The sequence below is a fragment of the Eptesicus fuscus genome, chromosome 11, assembly GCF_027574615.1.
Source record: "Eptesicus fuscus isolate TK198812 chromosome 11, DD_ASM_mEF_20220401, whole genome shotgun sequence".
Classification (NCBI taxonomy): Eukaryota; Metazoa; Chordata; class Mammalia; order Chiroptera; family Vespertilionidae; genus Eptesicus; species Eptesicus fuscus.
In genome coordinates this window covers 48,692,461-48,711,477 of record NC_072483.1, presented here as the reverse complement: position 1 = coordinate 48,711,477, position 19,017 = coordinate 48,692,461, and the positions used below count along the sequence as shown (strand labels likewise).

General features: G+C 40.0%; 1 protein-coding gene across 1 annotated transcript in view; it reads right to left on the bottom strand.

Annotated features, from left to right (window-relative positions):
* Positions 1–19,017, bottom strand: part of METAP1D (methionyl aminopeptidase type 1D, mitochondrial) — a 75,064-nt gene that overhangs the window by 23,520 nt on the left and 32,527 nt on the right. The gene's annotated exons all lie outside the window — the stretch shown is intronic.

The following is a 19,017-nucleotide window of genomic DNA, read 5'->3' as shown; positions in this document are numbered from 1 at the left end:
GAAAAAAAAAATCTAGTGTTTTCAAAAATGAAGTGAAGAAATGGGGTTAGGTCAATACATGCCTTTTGAAGAAAATGATCCTCCAATTATCGTGGCCAAAAAAAAAAAGGGAGAAGGAAAGCTCCTCAACTTTATCTTATTGTAATTAACAAATAGTAATTAACAAACTTTCTAAACGCAGAGTGAGCAAAATTAAAACCCCCAGACCCAATGATATTCACGGTCACAGGTCAACCAAACTGCGGTGTCTACTACATATCATTCTAGAAAAGGTTTCTGAGTTCCCTGTATATTTCCTTTCTTTATAAAAGCACTGCTTTGTACACCTAAAACTAATACAGTGTTATATGTTAATTATATATGATTTTTAAAGGTAAGTACATAAAAGTGTTGCTGATACCTTCTAATAACTACATCCAACTCCCAACTGGCTACCTTCCACGTTACCGCTACTCGGATTCACGATGTCGATCACCAGAGGCAGGAACACCAGCCAGGTTGCCATCAGCCACAGGGGTGGCCTCTCTGTCTCTGGGCACCATTATTTTCTCAGGACCCACAGCACACCCTCTTTGTTAAAGCTATTTTAGGGAAACCAGGTCCAGGAGAGTACTAGTTATCGCAAGAGGCAAGTTGACTAATCTGGAGTTTAGGAGACACTGGTAGGAAACCATCAGAAACCTCAGGAGAGTAGGAGAGCCCCAGATCCACAAGGAGCTGTTTTGGACTAATCTGATCTTAAAAGACACGATCGTAGTGAGTGCTGTTACTGTTGATTATGTAACAGAAACTCTATGTAGGGCTTTCTTAGGCAGTAAATCTGTATGTTATTTGTTATGGGCACTAGAATATGTACTGTTATCAAAGGCAATAACAAGAATTATTTTCACTGTTACAAAAATTCTATCAGTGCCTAGTTGGAGCTGAAAGTTGAAAATTACAGGCAACTGCTTCTGTCGCGTCATGGAGGAGCACACTGTGCGGCCTGAAGGTCTCCTGAAATTGCTCTATGTCCTCTGGATCCTGCAGCACATTTTTCACATTTTAACTTTGTATTTGCAATAAAATCTAGGTTATGGTTTTAAATATTTTTATATTTGGTAACAGTATCAAGTGCTTAAAGCTGCATTTTATTTCCCTTTACAGATTAGGTCTGAAAGGTGGGGTTAAAGAATTCAATATGACGGAGGGAGGAATGCATTTTAAATAACTTATGTTGCTACACAAACATGCCCTATATTTACTGGCCTCTTACTCAGGGTCCAGTTTAATTGTTATCTGCTCACGCATTCTATGCCACATAATGAAACGCTTCCATTTCACCCACTGAGCCCTGGGTTTTTATGTGCACCTCTACCAATGACCCTTAATTAAGCCGATTTTACCCTTGAAAATGTGAGTTTTCTTTTGGTCAACAAGTATTTTTTAAGGGAGAGGTCTGAATGAACTTTCTAAGAGGCATTTAAAATGTTTACTTTAAGCAGTTGTAAAACTGAACAAAAGTATATTTGTACTCAAGTGTGGGCTACCAATACCTATATTTTTCATTGTACATTTCCAGAGAAGCACTTTCACCCTGCAGCGTGCCATCAATTCCCAGTTATGTTACATTTCAGAGGTATCAAATATCTGAGGAGAAAACAACAGGATACAATAGCCTGTATACTTTACATTAGCCAACAATGTCAACCAGAGATAATGCGTAATTTAAAAGACACCTGTAAAATGTCTTACTGAATATATTTTTTCATAATGATCAGCAAATGCCAAAGCCTAGTAACAGACCTATTATTTATAGCGTATCAACATCTAATTGATTTTACAAATGGAGGCAATTATTTTGGATGAATGGAGGAATGCTTGCCAGATTTAAATGATTTATGATTATCAAGAGAGAAAACAACAATGTTTTGCTAATTCATTTTCAAATACAGCTTTTACACTCATTGATAACTTAAATTTTAAACCAAATGATTTGCTTAAATAATACATTAACTTAAAAAAAAAAGCAAACTGAGATACTTTTAACTGTTTAGAAATATTGCTTCCTACAGTAGGCTCAGAAGGGACTGCACCCTAGAAATACGTTTTCCAGGCAGATTTAGAACCACAGGAAGATCACACTTCACGAACGCCAACCAGTGACTCAGAGCAGGAGCTCAGGCCGATACAGCACTGTGCGCTTCACGTCCAAACGAGAGCGGTGCACGTACACCCAGGCCTCACATTTCTTGACTAAAACACTGCTTGCTCCAGAGGTTTGATAATTTGCACAAATGTTGCAAAAGGAAAATTAAATCGTCTGCATCATTTGATATAACTCTCATTGATTTTTTATAATCTAGTACTTAGATACATGTTTCAAAAGTAAATGAGAAGATTGAAGGTTCCTTCCCATTTCAAGGAGACTATAAAGCAGAAGAGAAGCTCACGTTTCACGAGAAATAACCTGTGCATTTGTTGAAGAAAAAAATAAAAAAAAAAAAACCAGCTAGGGGAATGCCCCAGGCTGAAGCAGACACTGATTGGGCAAAGCTAAAGGACAAGGGCCCTTGAAACTAAACAAAAGCAAATTCATTCTGTTGACAGATGCTGATTACATCAAAGCAACAAGGAACTCCCACAACTCCAATTTTTTAAAAAACAATTAATATCTCTCTACAATCTACACAATAAGGACAAAGAAAGTTTTTAAACCAATCTTCGTAAGCACCATTAAACTTGGTTTTTGAAAGTTTCAGTTCAGTTGAAGACTGTCCGGGTGTGTTTTTTAGCTATGAGCTTCTCCAAACAGTGGTTTATTCATTCCCATGGACATGTCTGGGGAGCCAAGCTGGCCATGCCATCAACCCCTTCCTTCCAGGGGTTAACTGCTCTGGCTGCCAAATAAAATACAGAGCGAGCCATGTAATTATGGAGACAGTCAAAGGGCAGGCTCTATTTTGAAATCTATTTGCACAGACAAGGTCTTCCAATTGAGCTTACAGGAAACAAGCTGGTAAAGAGCCTCCTTCTCCCCAGATGCTTTCCACACTTTTTCTCCAATTCAGGAAATCATGGATATGGACACCATACACCATTGCTTCCTGGATTTCAAGCTAAGATGCCATTAAAAGGAGAGGAGTGGATCTGTTTCGCAAACCCATAAAAAACAATTTTCCCCCCTAATTAACAGCATTTGGCAACTGCCTCTGGATGATAAAACCACAGTGTTTATTAAACAACATTTATAAAGAGGATGCAGGTCCAGTTGTTAGGAAGGTATTAGAAAACAAATAATTTTCTTGAATGCTCAAAATAAAGCACACAGCTGAGTCTAAAGTATACTGGCATAAATACTTATCTGAAAGATTCGATTTGACAACCAACAGTGTTGTCCTTGAAGTTTTTTTTTATAGCTAAGACTGCTAAAACAGTAACAAAGACTCCACATCAGTAAAAAAGAAATGTGTAAAATATTTTAAGTGACAAAAAAAAAAAATCACAAGTCACTTTTATGCTGAAACATAAAAATCTGGTGTAGTGGCTCTAAGTTTGCAATATCTATGAGACCTCATCATTTCCATGTTAAAATAGGATTGGGCCACTACCACTAGAAGTAAGTAGTCGAATGAAGAGATAGTAGTCTTCACCCCAGATCTAGCCTGTGGGTGTCAGAACTCGTCATCAAGCCACAGAGCAGAGCCTGGGAGTCCTGGTTCTAGAGAAGATGCTGGAAAGTCAGCCACAGTTAGAGTACTTCTGGGGAGAGGAAGGGCGGTGGCCTGAGGGCACTCTCTTCCAATAATAACAACATTCAAGAATGATACCCAGGTCATGGCAAAACATGACCTTCCCCAAGGCTCCATCAGGAAGTTGGCTCCACACCACATCCCTCCTCCTTTTTAAAATTCATCAATAGCAACTGATATAGTATAACATCAGTGACAGGTTCAGAAAGGGTTTAGAAAAATACTTCTTTGCTTCTTTACAAAAGCTAATTGGATGATATGTGATGATTCATTAAGGTACAACACTTGCACCCAAGGATCTATGATTTAAACAAAAAGCAGTCCCCCCCTTTCTTGGGAGACAAAACCCTCCCACCTACTCTAGAAACACAGATTAATAAATATACCTACTTAATAGACTCATGTTTGTGAGCCTAGAAAAAAATTTCTCTGGGCTGGTTAAACCACAGCTGGGGAGGGGTGTGTCAATGATTTCAGTAAAAACTCAAAATCTAAAATTAAAAGCAGATCATTTGGTGAATAGGTGGAAGTTCATAGAAATGATTAATTTGTGAAGGAAAATAGAACTACTGTAGGAAATTTATCCATTTAGAATTAAAATGTTTACTTCAAAGTTTAAATATAAATTTATCTTTATAATCATAAAATATTGAGTCACACTGAAATAGCATATGCTTAGAAAATCCTATTGTCTCTCAGCTAAAGTTTAGAGAAAAGCAGTTTTTAGCACTTCAACAATACATATACTCAGGCGCTTCGTGGACAAAGAAATATTGTATTCTCCTAGGGGAAATAAAGGAGCTGTTTATTAGGGCTATGGTTAAAATGTAATAATTCATTCTAGTTGAGCCCTGTGAAAATGTCATCAAAATATCATTTTCTTTGCCAGATTTTCTGGATGCCGCAATATCATTTAAATACAGAATAAAAGACAAGCTCTGATCAGAGCAGAAGTTCAACACCAAAATGAACCAAAAGCAAATGTCGTTCCATCAAAGTAACAAAAAAGAAATTTACACAGTCCTGATACCCAGAGAATGCACACTTCTAGGTTAGCACAGAACATCTGGCAAACTTCAACTTTCCAAAGTCTGAAAAAAAACACCCCACACATTCCTGTTACCTCACACACTTTGGTTAAAAATGAGGAAAATAAGAAAAATTTATATTCAAGCATATAAATGAGAGTCAGAAAGAGCAATTTCACAGAAATCACACATGGAGTCCAATTTTAGAGAAAATTCATATAAAATATTATAAATTTAAAATAACTGATGTTGTAAGAAAGTCCTTTAGTTATTTTCTCAAAAGCCTATTCACAAACACTACTTTCATGTACAATACTACTCAAAATATTAGTAATTTGGATAAAAATCTCCAGTGATAGAAGACATTGGGACTTTTAGTTTATGACCAAAGTAACAGCTTTAGTACGAATATTTTTCAATTGTATTAAAGCATTTGAAAAGAGTGTAATTTTAGTCTTCATCTTACAATAGTGTCAACTGAATTCTACATGCAACATTCTCGTTTTTTTTGTTAGATGTAGTTCTTTTTCTCTTCCCACCTTCTCTTTTCATGAGCCATTTAAAGTTATTTAGGGAAACAATTGGTAAAAATAGCTCAGAGCTTTGACCAAACTGCAGTATCAATACAAAAAAAAATCTACCATCTTAATATTTTCCTGAGAATGTTTTCACTGTACAACTTCAAGTGAAAGGCATGAAATAAAAAGAAAACATATGAATACAAATCCTAAAGTTGTTATGACAGTTGTGGGAGTTTTGTCTCTGCCCTGTAACCAGGCAATAGAAGTAGTAGATAGATAGGGAGGGAGGGAGGGAGGTCAATAATCACAACCTAAAACGAGAAAGCTGAAGCTCTAGGAAAACAATACATTTCCAAGCTTCTGCAGTTGTGATTACATAGATTAAAGACAAAAGAAGCTGAGATCTTGCATCAGGGCATTATTTTCACAAGAAAAATAAAGGTAAAATACACAGTAGCTTCTTTAGCAAAAGATAAAGTTCCAAATGACCTGAAGGCAGCTTTTTTTTCCCTCCTACTATTTTTTCCTTTTTATTGAATTTATTGGGGTGACGCTGGTTAACAAAACTATATAGGTTTCAGGTGCACAATTCCATAACACATCATCTGTACACTGTATTGTGTGTTCACCACCCCAAGTCAAGTCTCCTTCCATCACCATGTATCCCCCCCCTATACCCTCTTCCGCCTCCCCACACTCCCCTCTACCCTCCCCCAGGCAATCCCCACACTCTGAAGGCAGCTTTTTGGACTGATGTACTCATGTTGCCACAAATTATTTTATATTCACTGCAACTGTGTAGACTTAGTTAACCACGTGAATAAATAATCACTCCATAGCTTTAGGCATGAATGCACAGAGTGCAGTGTATTAAAATGGTGCAGGCTTAAAAGAAGAGTCCCATAGAAGCCTGTTTACAAACTGGCCCTTGTATTTTTTTTTTTCTTTTTTCAGATATGGACGCTCAACTATAAATCCATTAATTTTTGTACTAAAGATTAAAAATTAAAACCACTACCATAGCTAACAAAACATGTTCTCTTTAAACTGTACAAGGCAGGCTGCCTCTCATAACTGAAAACACAATTTTACTTGAAAACCTTAGCTGACCAAGATTATTCACACTTGGTGAAATGAGAAGTTCATCATCTCATTTTTAGATAAAAATCTTCAACATAACCATGATACTGAAATCTTGGATGTATACAGTGTTTGAAACATATTTATTGTCTAATGTGAGGTGTACTGAACATTTTTTGAACTATACTCCTACCAGAGTGTTAAAAGAAAACCAATCCCAAAATACCTAGATAAAACGTAGCCAATTTAAAGGTTAAAAAGAAGGAAATATTGTGGAATTTAAAACACCTTATATTTTGCTAGTAAATGAGATTTTCCTCCAAAAATGTACCTTCCTAATTATATTTACTTGAGTTCTTGTTTAAATTGGTTTTTCTGGTACTAGTCCGTTTACTTAGACAAATTAGTTAAGCTCTCTAAGCCTTAGTTTCCTCATCAGTTAACAGGAATTACCTTTTCGGCAGGATTGCTATGATAATTGTATGACATCAGGCATGGAAAGTGGCACAAGGTAAGCACTGGATAAATGATAAATATGATCACTGGTTGCCCGACTGTGGGAGAAGGTCACTCTAAAAAGGACTAATCAGTAGGGAGAAACCTGAATTTCGAACTGTGCTTGGGCTAATTCACAAAGTAAGTACTTCACAAAGCTGCTACTTAAAAACCACGTCATCCAAAGCCCTGGGCCTTTCCTAGCTTCATCACAGGACCACCCTGATGATCAAATGAGATTGCAGATGTATAAATACTTGACAAACTAGACAGCATCTCCTGATTGTAGTGTACAGAGAGAATGCTTAAATGCAATAGGACAAATTATGCTTAACCCAATTTTGACAATGTTCTGAGAGTTCTTGGTGGGGCCTCCCTAAAATTCTGATGGCTACGTAATTGTGAGGTCTAAGGAAAACCTCTTCTTCCACTCAGAGTCATAAAAGACCCCCACTTTCCTCAAGAATCATATCCTTCCTATGCAGAATAGCTTTTATATTTGTGCAAAGTGTGGGGTGGGAGAAATCATGTTATAGAAAGGTTCCACTTGGCAGTGAAGACATTCCCTATAAAGCTCACTATTCATAATTTTAAGGATTAGATCAGAATACTGCTATTTTAATTATGTTACTAAATAATGTTTGATCAATGTTGTACTTATTGATAAGCTGTTCTGTAATTCTTGGTAACCTCAGTAACTTAAAGTTTGTAAGAATTTAAACGTATTTGTCTCAGTGTGCAACTATTTAATAGAAATATTCTAGTGCTTACCAAACCTTATTGTTTAAACGCACCAAGAAGTCTTCTTTGCATAAAAATTTCTGTTTATCAAACAGTGATACAGGAAGAACTTATTTACATTTCTAGCATTACCAACATACATAATTTATGAGAAAAAAAGGCAAGCACTCCATAAGAAATGCTCAATCACTGTCAATCACAATATACATAAACCAAAGCAAATCGTGTGAACTGTATTAAATTCAGCTGAACACAGAACTGCCAACAGAACAAACAAAAAAACAAATAATTATCAGTGACTCACAGACCTATTTACAGGACACACAAAATAACTTGAAAAGGTGTAACCATGGAAACCTGATAACCTAAATTCAGTGCCTTTAAATTTTGCATTTATTTAAACACTGTTTAAATGATGTCTTTACAAGATTTAAATATTTCAAAAGTAGTCAAAGCTTATCTTTGTTATCTGATCATTGATCAAAATAGTTTCAACTATAAATTAGCTGTCTTTAAAATTATTCAAGGACCAATTTAATGAAACCATGATAAAAATGTCAAGCCTTTTTTCCCCCTAATTTTTCAGCAAACTATTATTTTAACAATTGAAAAACTCAACTATACACAATAAATCCCACAGTAATCAAATAATATTAAATCACACTTAGACATAAAGACTTTTTAAAACTCACACTGTTGCATACAACCACCCCCACTTCCTCTAATTAACAACTAAAGCTATCAGCTGTTTCAATTTAGAGGTGATTTTCACTAACAATTACCATTTGAATAGTTTAATATTTAATGCTGTAGTCAGTCCTAGTGTCTTATATTTCATTTCATAAGCTACATTAGTAAAACATTATTTTGTAGTTCACTGGCTCCCACACTTAAGATGAGATGTTCAGTGTGTATTTCATTATGTAGATGAGCAATGGATGTTGTTTGACATGATTTAAATGGGTCAACAGTATTTTCCTAGTCACATTAATCATTCAGACAGCTAGAATGAAAAAAAAGGCCTTGAAAACTAAAACTAGAGAATCTATTCACACAAATGACACTCACCATTGGCGGGTTATCTAGGATGTGGTTAAGGAGAAGGAAGAGTTGCAGACTTTGAACACATGTTTCATTATTTATTCGGAAACCACTTCAAGACCCATAGCTCCATTTTTGGAATCCAAGTGAACACCCACAGGGACAGATTTCTGAGATACTAAAGTGTAACTTTAAAAAAAAGCATTAGATGAAAATCTATAAAAACTTTTCATTGGAGAAGAATAAAATTGGGGGCACCCAGCTCCAAATGAGACTGGGTCCCAAGGGTAGGGTCAGCCGTATAGTTTCTGTAAAAGTAGACTGCGCACAGATGAGGATGCAGCCCTCACTCTGGACAACCACCTTGTCTTGCCTGCTGATGGCTCCGAGAAAGTGAGGAAGAGGAGGGGAAGAAGAATAAGCAGAACCAGCCTTTAGAAAGAGCTGCAGATCACGTGGATTCAGCCCTGCGTCAATAACGAAGGATCTGATGAGGAACGTGGAAAGCAACAACGTGAACTCACGAAGAGCAACCCCCCAGTTTCCCTTTCCTTGCATTGTGTCATGACTGACTTTTCATTGGGTCCGATGGAGGGATGATTTGGTCTATGTAGCCAGGCAACATGCCAGAATCATATTCTGCACAACCATCCTACCACATTGTCTGTCCCATATGATTTATGTACTTGCTAAAAAACGAGTATGGCAGTGACATGTAGTCACATCCCTCCCAATGGAAGCTCTTTATTGGTTTTTTGGCAGCTGGGAAGGAAACGGTGTCAATCATAAAGTTTTTCATTCTGAATCCTGAAAGGTCATCCTCTCAAGTGGATGTGCTCTGCCCTCTCCTGAAACCACAGAGAATGAGCCAAAGTCCACAAGAAGCCCATGTTTTATTTTCCTGATTATGAAAATAGATATTTTTATAAAATACTGAGAAAGCAGAAACAGTAAATAGTAAAAAAAGTAAAAATCTTCAATTGATCACTGTTGACATTCAGCAAATACACTTTAGAACATTTCTCTATGTATCCACTAATATCCTATATAATAAAAGGCTAATATGCAAATTGTCCCCTTGGGAGTTCAACTGACCGGGAGTTTGACCGGTTGCTATGACGTGCGCTGACCACCAGGGGGTGGAGCAGAATGAATGAAGGCCCCAGCCAGCAGCTGGAAGGCCCTGATCGGCCCTGATTGCCAGCCAGGCCTAGAGACCCTACCTGTGCAAGAATTTTGTACACTGAGCCTCTAGTATTATTATATTTTACAGAATATTAATTTATCATATTTTATACATATTCAATTTATACATGTAGTTTTATTAAATTACTTTGAAAGTAATTAATTTCTCTCCCCAATATATGAAAGACATCTGTCTGTAACAAACAAATACAGATCTGCATGATCGTTTTTAGGCCTACTGGGTTGTTTTAGTGGCTTCATAGCATTCCTTTATATGGGTGGGTCACAAAATACTTTATTTAACCAATGATGAACATTTAGGCAGGTTATTTTTAAATTTTTTTCCTTGCTTAGTATACTTTTTACAAATACAGCTGCACATAGGACCTATTTTTCTTTTTAGTTTAAATTCTTAGAAGTAGAATTCTTTGGGTTAAGAAATATGTAAAATTTTGACATATTTCCAAAGCTACTCTCCACAAAACAACAATTTTTATTCCCAATGGCGCCTATTTCCCTACATGAATATTAATGCCAGTCTTATAAATGAAAAGTGGTATTTCATTTTTACTTATTTTTCTTCAGATACTGCTGAGGTTGAGGATCTTCCCTTTACTTATATATTTATTCTTTCGGGAAATCTCTACTTAGGCCTCTTGGGTTTTTACTTGACTTAATCTTAAGAGTGCTCTGTGAATTTATGTACTATATTGTTTCAAATACTTTTTTTTCAGTTCTCCATTTCATTTCAACTGTATTTAAAGTGTTTTGAGCCATATAATTGGGTTCACATTGAATTTATGGATTAAGCTAGGGAGAATATGACTCTTTAAAACAGTTTTTTATTTTTGAGATAAGTTCACATTTACTGCAGTATTCTTTTTTATTTTTTATTTTTATTTTATTGATTTTCCACAGAGAGGAAGAGAGAGGGATAGAGAGCTAGAAACATCGATCAGCTGCCTCCTGCACAGCCCCCCACCGGGGATGTGCCCGCAACCAAGGCACATGCCCTTGACTGGAATCGAACCTGGGACCCTTGAGTCCGCAGGCCGACGCTCTATCCACTGAGCCAAACCGGTTTCGGCTACTGCAGTATTCTTAATATCCTTCTGTAGAGGTCTAATGTTTTCTTTATATAGGTCCTACATTTCTTATTATTTATTTATTCCTAGGTATTTTATATTCTTGACTTCTTTATAAATGGGATGTTTTCCATTATATTTTCTGCCTAAATATAGGACAGTAATCTTAAACTTACTTAAGTTTACAGCTTAATCGTTGCCAGCCTTCTGAACAAGGACTCTGTATAGCACTAGTTCCTAGGATCCTCTTGCACTCAGCTTGACTTCCCCCTAGAAAGAGCAAGAAGTCTTAAAGTTGTAGGACAGGGGGATCCTCTCCCTATTGCTCCCTTTGAGTAAATGTTCTCCTGATGTATTTTTCTCCATGAGTTTCAGAATACTACTTCTAACTCCACCTACAAGATTGGAATATCACTATGCCAAACAGCTGGCAGAAAAAAAATGACTAATTTTTTTGCATTAAAAATATCTGATGTATAGACAATAGCATGGAAGAGTTTGTTATATCCTTTTCTCTATTTTTATCTATATTTAAAATTTTCAATAATAAAAAGTTTTAAAAGTATTTGATGTAGCACTAAAAACAGTATCTTTTCTAAAAATAATCTGGGATGCTGTTTATACGTGAAAAACCAAAGCATTTAAGATGAGCATTGAGCCCAGCCAGTATGGTTTGGTGGTTGAGCGTGGACCCATGAAGCTGGAGGTTGAGGTTCGATTCCCAGTCAGGGCACATGCCGTGGTTGTGGGCTTGATCCCTAGTGCGGGGCTTGCAGGAGGCAGCCAATCAATGATTCTCTCTCATCACTGATGTCTCTATCTCTCTCTCTCTCTCCCTTCCTCTCTCTGAAATCAATAAAAACATATTTAAAATGAGCATTGACCTGCAGTTGCAGTTGTTCCTAGGCTGTAAGCTAGGACTAGTACTTCTTGATGGTGGAACTATAAAATTATTCACAGTTCTAATTTGCAGTTCACAGCTACATGAGCTGTGAAACTCCTGGGGCCCAGAGTTTTAGCTGCTCATATACTGTGCAAGTCAAACTCCTGAAAGTACACTGGAACACAAGAGATCACAAGGCTGGGCACGTAATTGTTCTGAGTGCAGTCTGATGTAAGGTGCTGGCTGGGATGTAAAAAGTGTTTTGGGCTTGTCCATCATGGTGATGTACAGAGAGGCAGCAAGTCTTCACAGAAGGTCAATGCTATAAGTGTTAAAGAAACACTGCAGAGTGAGGGAAGGTCTATTTATACCTTTGTGTTATAAAACCTGAGGCAACAAGTAGATATTTGCACAATGGTATTGGGTCTCCCAAGTAGGTATTTTTGGAATCTATATATATAAAAGGCTAAGTATCTGTCCCTCCGACTGGTAGCTATGACGCACACTGACCACCAGGGGGCAGACGCTCAATGCAGGGGCTGCCATGACGCGCACTGGCCATCTATCTCTATCTATCTATCTATCTATCTATCTATCTATCTATCTATCTATCTATCTATCTATCTATCTAAAAGCCTAAGCAACCATTACAGCAGAACGACTGGAACAACTGGAATGACAGGTCACTATGATGCGCACTGAGCAGGTAGGCAGTTGAGCAGTTAGGAGCGAGCAGGCAGGTGAGCGGTTAGGGGCAAGCAGTTAGGGGCGAGCAGGCAGGCAAGCAGGCAAGTGGTTAGGGGCAAGCGGTCCCAGATTGCGAGAGAGATGTCTGACTGCAGAGATCAGGCTTAAACCGGCAGTCGGACATCCCCCAAGGGTCCTGGATTGCGAGAGGGATGTTCAACTGTAGAGATTGGGCCTAAACTGGCAGTCAGACATCCCCCGAGGGTCCCATAATGCGAAAGGGCGCAGGCTGGGCTGAGGGACTCCCCCCCATGCACAAATTTCATGCACCGGGCCTCTAGTTTAAAAATAAAAGGCACCAATATTAGGTTCCCCCCAAGTGGGACACAGGTCCTGCCACCACCCCGGAGTGACACCCCAGCAAATCACAGTGAACGCTGCCAAGACCCCATGGCACAAAATGTGGCTCACAGCCCAGCCAAGCCCAGAAATGGTCACTGTGGGCGCCGGGTAATGACATCAAGTAGCAACGCCTGCTTCCTATCCCTAGCGACTAGCCTCCTTGTAGTTTCCTCAGCCCAGGAACCCCACTTGCTTTATAGCCAGGTGCAAACATTTTACAGTTTAACCAAATGTTTGTGAAGCATTTTCCCGTGCCTCATCTCATTTGATCCTCACAGAAGTCCTGGAGTAGGTAGATAGGAGACTCTGTAAAATCCTATTTTCTTTTCATTAGCAAGACACGAATAGCAATATTAAAATATTTCTTCTAATTAATTTCCTTTCAATGTGCACTGGGACACTAGTAATGTATAACATAGGAAGGCTATAAATCCATAAAGGAGGTTGCAGTGGATTGACGTGGACAGAATTCATACTTATAACTAAAGTTTCATCATTACCCAGTCTACCCTGCTCTCAACTCCATTGCCATGAGTAGATGATGCTGACCTCCTGGAGTAATCTGAAAAAAGACCAGCAGTATTTGGTTTTGGTGATTGCAAATTTAGACCTCATAAATATTATGTAACTCTAGTCTTTTTGCCTCTAGCCAACCAGCCTGACTGCAATTTTCAACTACAAGTGGCATACTGACATTGAGAATTTATGAGCTTTACCGTATTAGTAGTGCACATTTCCTTTTGAATCATTCTAGCCTGTAGCCTGAAGCAGATTATAATTATCATTCCTTTTGCTACACAAATCTGAAGATCTACAAGTGGTTCAGATAGCCACATTAATATGTTTCAATGTTTTAAGTAGGCGAACAAATAAAAGCTCTATATGACAAATGAAAAGCAGATGCATTTTTTTATATTGTTAGAATTTTAAAACTATTTTAGCTAATTAAAATCTGGTCCAAGTCACAGTGTCTGTGATTACCTATCTCATTAGAGATGGTTTTCACTTTACCATCAAAACAACAAATGCATATTGTAGTGTGCTTGAAGCAAAATATTCAGGTAGGTGATCTATACTATAAAGTTAGTTCTACACCAAGATAAATATGTAGTCTTAGCTGTTTGGAAAGCACTTTTTTTCCCCCATAAAAAATGTGTCTAAGTTCTCAGGCTAGCCTATTTGCCCATAATTTAACTGAAATACCGTACATTTGCAATGAAAACTAAAGGTTTGGAAACATTCAGCAGCAAGCACCTAGTATTTTAGCTACCTTATGGGTTAACTGAGTTAGCCTGGGAATGTTGCTGCCGTTTACAATGTGGTTTCTAAAGGAAAACGTGCTCGGGTGAGGCCATGTGTCCCTGGATCCGGGTGAGGCCTCGCGCACCTAGGTCCGGGTGAGGCCACGCGCCCCTGGGTCTGGGAGAGGCCACGCGCCCCCGGGTCCGGGTGAGGCCATGTGTCCCTGGATCCGGGTGAGGCCTCTCGCACCTAGGCCCGGGTGAGGCCACGCGCCCCTGGGTCTGGGAGAGGCCACGCGCCCCCGGGTCCGGGTGAGGCCATGTGTCCCTGGATCCGGGTGAGGCCTCGAGCACCTAGGTCCGGGTGAGGCCACGCACCCCTGGGTCTGGGAGAGGCCACGCGCCCCTGGGTCTGGGTGAGGCCACGTGCCCCTGAGTCCGGGTGAAGCCGTGCCCCTGGGTCCGGCCGAGACCAAACCAGAGGGAGTCGGACCTACGTTACCACCATTTGTCCACCATCCAGAGCTGAGGGGTCAGTGCTGACATGTACACATAAGGAACTGGTGGACATTGAAATTGGGTCTCTAAAGAACTGTTGGTCCAGAAAGAAACTCACTACAGACTGATTCATTTGCCTGTCAGCATAACTATTATTGCTCGTCTCACATTCAGTTCTTATATCTCTAGGGACACATGATCTCGCTCATCTAGGGGAAATGATGAACAACATAGACTGATGAACAAGAACAGAACCAGAAACAAGGAGGCATCGATCGGACTATCGGGCCTCAGAGGGAGGATAGGGGAGGTTGGGGGGAGGGGGGAGAGATCAACCAAAGGTCTTGTGTGCATGCATATGAGCCTATCCAACGGTTAAGTTCAACAGGGGGTTGGGGCATCCGTGGGGAGGGGTGTGGGATGGGAATGGGGGGATGAGGACAAATATGTGACACCTTAATCAATAAAGAAATTAAAAAATAATAATAAATAAAAAATAAAGGAAAAGGTGCTCCACATTGTTGGACAAAGTCCACTCTACTGTCTCCTTCCGCCCATTCTCAGCCTCCTTCTCTCAACTGGAAAGTAGATGGAGGCTGAGCAGCCCTCAAAGACTAGAGAGGAGAGGACAAGACCAAGTTTCATCCCTTCCTATAAAACCTGTACCAGTTCCAGAGCCAGGATCCTCATGTTCAACTTTTTTTCCAACTTCTAGAGCAAGTGAAAGGAATCAAGTCCGTTTTCAAGTTCAAGCAACCAGAGTGAACATCTCAAGCCCCAATACAGCCACTCTGATAGGAAACATGTTGGCTCTGGAGGACTATTATCCCTCTCTCTCCAGAGTTCACCAATATGGGCAGGAGGTCTATTTAATAATTGTCCATAACTTAGATGGAGCCAGTAGAACTGACTGCCTAGCTTCAGCTCTGGCTCTAAGATTTACTAGCTGTCAACCTTCAGCAAGTTATTTAACTACTAGAGGCCCAGTGCATGAAATTCATGCATGGGTAGGGTCCCTAGGCCTGACCGGTGATCAGGGCGGATCTGTGGGGCGACCAGCAGGGCGATTGGGGGCCCCCGCTGGCACCGGCCTTGGCTGGCCTGGCGCCACCCGCTTGCCGGCCCGTCCCCTGCCGCTGCTGCTCGTTTGGGGCCTGCAGGCTGGGGGCAGCTCCTGCATTGAGTGCCTGCCCCCTGGTGGTCAGTGCGGTTGTTCTGCCGGCTGTTCCAAAGTTCAGTCTATTTGCATATTAGGCTTTTATTATATAGGATTCTGTGCCCTAGTTTCTTCATCTGTTAAAAAATGGGAACATAAACCTGGGCAATTTTGTTCAGTGGTTAGAGCATTGGCCAGCGGATCAAAGGGTCTTGGGTTCAATTCCTGGTCCAGGGTATGTACCTCCATTGCAGGTTCTATCCCCAGCCCCAGTTGGGGTGCGTGTGGGAAGCAATCAATTGAAGTGTCTCTCTCACATTGATGTTTCTTGTAATTACTCTATTACTACACACTAGTTAATAAATACCCTTGGTGATCATGTAACTACATTCTTATTCCATAGCTTTCTTAAAAAACTTTTTATTTTGAGATTACTTTAGACTTACACAAGAGTTGCAAAAATAGTAGAGAGAATTCCCATATACTTTTCACCAGCTTCATTTATCCTCTGCTAACATTTTACATAACCATGGAGGATTTATAAACACTAAGATACAACCCTATTAACTAGAGTTCAGAGGAGAACTTATTCAGGTTCCTCCAGTTTTTCCAGAAACGTAATTTTTCTGTTCCAGGATTCAATTCAAGATCCCATATTGTATGTAGTTGTCATGCCTCCTTAGTCACCTCCAGTCTTCAACAGTTCCTCAACCTTCCTTGTCTTTCATGACCTGGAGACATTTGAAGAATACTGGTCAGTTATTTTATAGACTGTTCCTCAATTTTGCTTTGTCTGATGTTTTCTCATGATAAAATTGAAATAGAGTATCTCAAATAATAGCACACAGATGTGTCCTTCTCAGTGCACCCTATCAGAGCATTCATTATGATGTTAACTTTGCTAAAATGATGGCTACCAAGATTACCCAATGTAAAGATACTATTTTCCATTGTATTAACTATTTTACAGAAGATACTTTGAGACTATTCAAATCTTCTGTATTTGCTTAAAATTTTCCCCACTAAACGGCATCCTTTTCTGGCATCATTGGTGGATCTTGTCCATAGCAATTTTTACTGTGATATTCTCTAATAGTGATTTCCTATTTATAATTTTGTATTTTTAAAATTAAATTTATTGGTGTGACATTGGCTAAGATTATATGTTTCAAGTGTACAATAATATATTACATCATCTCTTATTGCTTTACATACTCATTACCCAAAGTTTAGTTTCATTTTGTCACATGTGATTCCCTTTATCCTCTTTTTTATTTACTTTTATATATCAACTAGAGGCCCGGTGCACGGGATTTGTGCACTGGTGGGTGGCGTGGCCTGTGGGGATCGGCCTGCTGTGGGAGCACTGCTCATCCTGGTCAGCCAAGCAGCACTCCCACTGTGGCACTGACCACCAGGGAGCAGCACCTATGTTGAGCGTCTGCCCCCTGGTGATCAGTGTGCGTCATAGCGACTGGTTGACCAGTCGTTGTGGTCGTTCCACTGTTTGGTCACTGAGCTTTTATTGTATAGGATACGGGTTTGTGCAGATTTATTCTTTCCTTTCAAATCCAATTCTATCATTGTTTTGTTGCTCAAGCTCTTTCAGGTTAGTTCCTGTGCTTCATTTCCTATCCCTTGTTTTTAGCATCCCTCACTTTCTGTCATCACAAGATGCTCTATACTCATCTTGTATTTCCCTGCCCAATCTTGAAATCAATCCAAGGACTGATTACTGCAGAATGGTATCTACACTAATAAAAGAGAAACATGCAAATTAACCATCACTCCGCTACACCCACAAGCCACGCCCACCAGCCAATCAGGAGTGAGTATGCAAATTAACCCAACCAAGAAGGCGGCCATGGAGCTGGAGCAAGCAGGAGGCTTGGGTTGCCCCAGCAATGGAGGAAGCCAAGTTTCCCACCTGCCCTGGCCGGCCCTGGCCTCCACTCAAGGCTACAAAGTTTCAATTATAGAAGATAAATAAATCCTAGATACTTGCTTCCAGCTGGCCCTGGCCTCCGCACAAGGAGGCGCTGAAAAAAAAAGAGAAAGAAAAAGAAAAAAGGAGGGGCTGGGACCTTGGGTCGCCAGGGGGTGATCAGGCCAGGATGGGATGGCAGGGGCTGCTGGGGGTAAGCAGACCAGCAGGGGGGCCAGTTGGAGGTGAGCAGGCCGTCAGTGGGGGTCAGTTGGAGGTGATCAGGACAGCGGGGGGGGGGGCAGTTTGGAGTGAGCAGGCCAGCAGGGGGGCAGTTGGGGATGAGCAGGCCAGTGAGGAGGGATGGTGGGGGCAAGTAGGCCAGCAGGGGGGGCAGTTGGGGGTGAGCAGGCTGGCATAGGGGGCAGTTGGGGGCGAGCAGGCCAGCAGGCAGAGTGGTTAGGGGCAATCAGGCAGGCAGGCAGGCAGGTGAGCGGCTGGAGCCAGCAGTCCTGGATTATGAGAGGGATTTGGCCCAATCCCTGTAAACTGGCAGTAGGACATCCTTCGAGGAGTCCCAGATTGGAGAGGGTGCAGGCCGGGCTGAGGAACACCCCTGCCCTCCCGTACATGAATTTCATGCACCGGGCCACTAGTTTAGAAATAAAGATATGGCCACTAAACGTGCTGGGAAAAATCACTGACTTCAGTTCCTTCAGTGAACTGAGATAGGAAACATATGCATACACAGGCATCTATATTTCTTTTATTTTTTTGCTGGATCAGGAAATTACTTTTAAAAATATTCAACATTATTTTTTATTAGTTTCAGGTGTATAGCACAGTGGTTAGACAATCATATACTTTACAAAGTGTTTCCCCCAATATTTCCAGTACCTACCTGGCACCATAAATAGTTATTACAATATTACTGACTACATTCCCTACGTTGTACTTTACATCACTGGGACTATTTTGTAACTACCAATTTGTAGTTCTTACTCCCTTCACCTTTTCATCCGGTTCCCCAATCTCCCTCCCCGCTGGCAACCATCAGTCTGTTCTCTGGATCTGTAAGTCTGTTTCTGTTTTGTTTGTTCATTTATATTGTTCTTTAGGTTCCATATGTAAGTAAAATCATTTTGTATTTATCTTTCTCTGACTGACTTATTTTACTTACCATAATACCCTCTAGTTCCATCTGTGCTGTTGCAAATGGTAAGATTTCATTATTTTTTATGATCAAATAATATCCCATTGTATGTATGTACCACCACTTTTTTATTCACTCGTCTATTGATAGGCACTTGGGTTGCTTC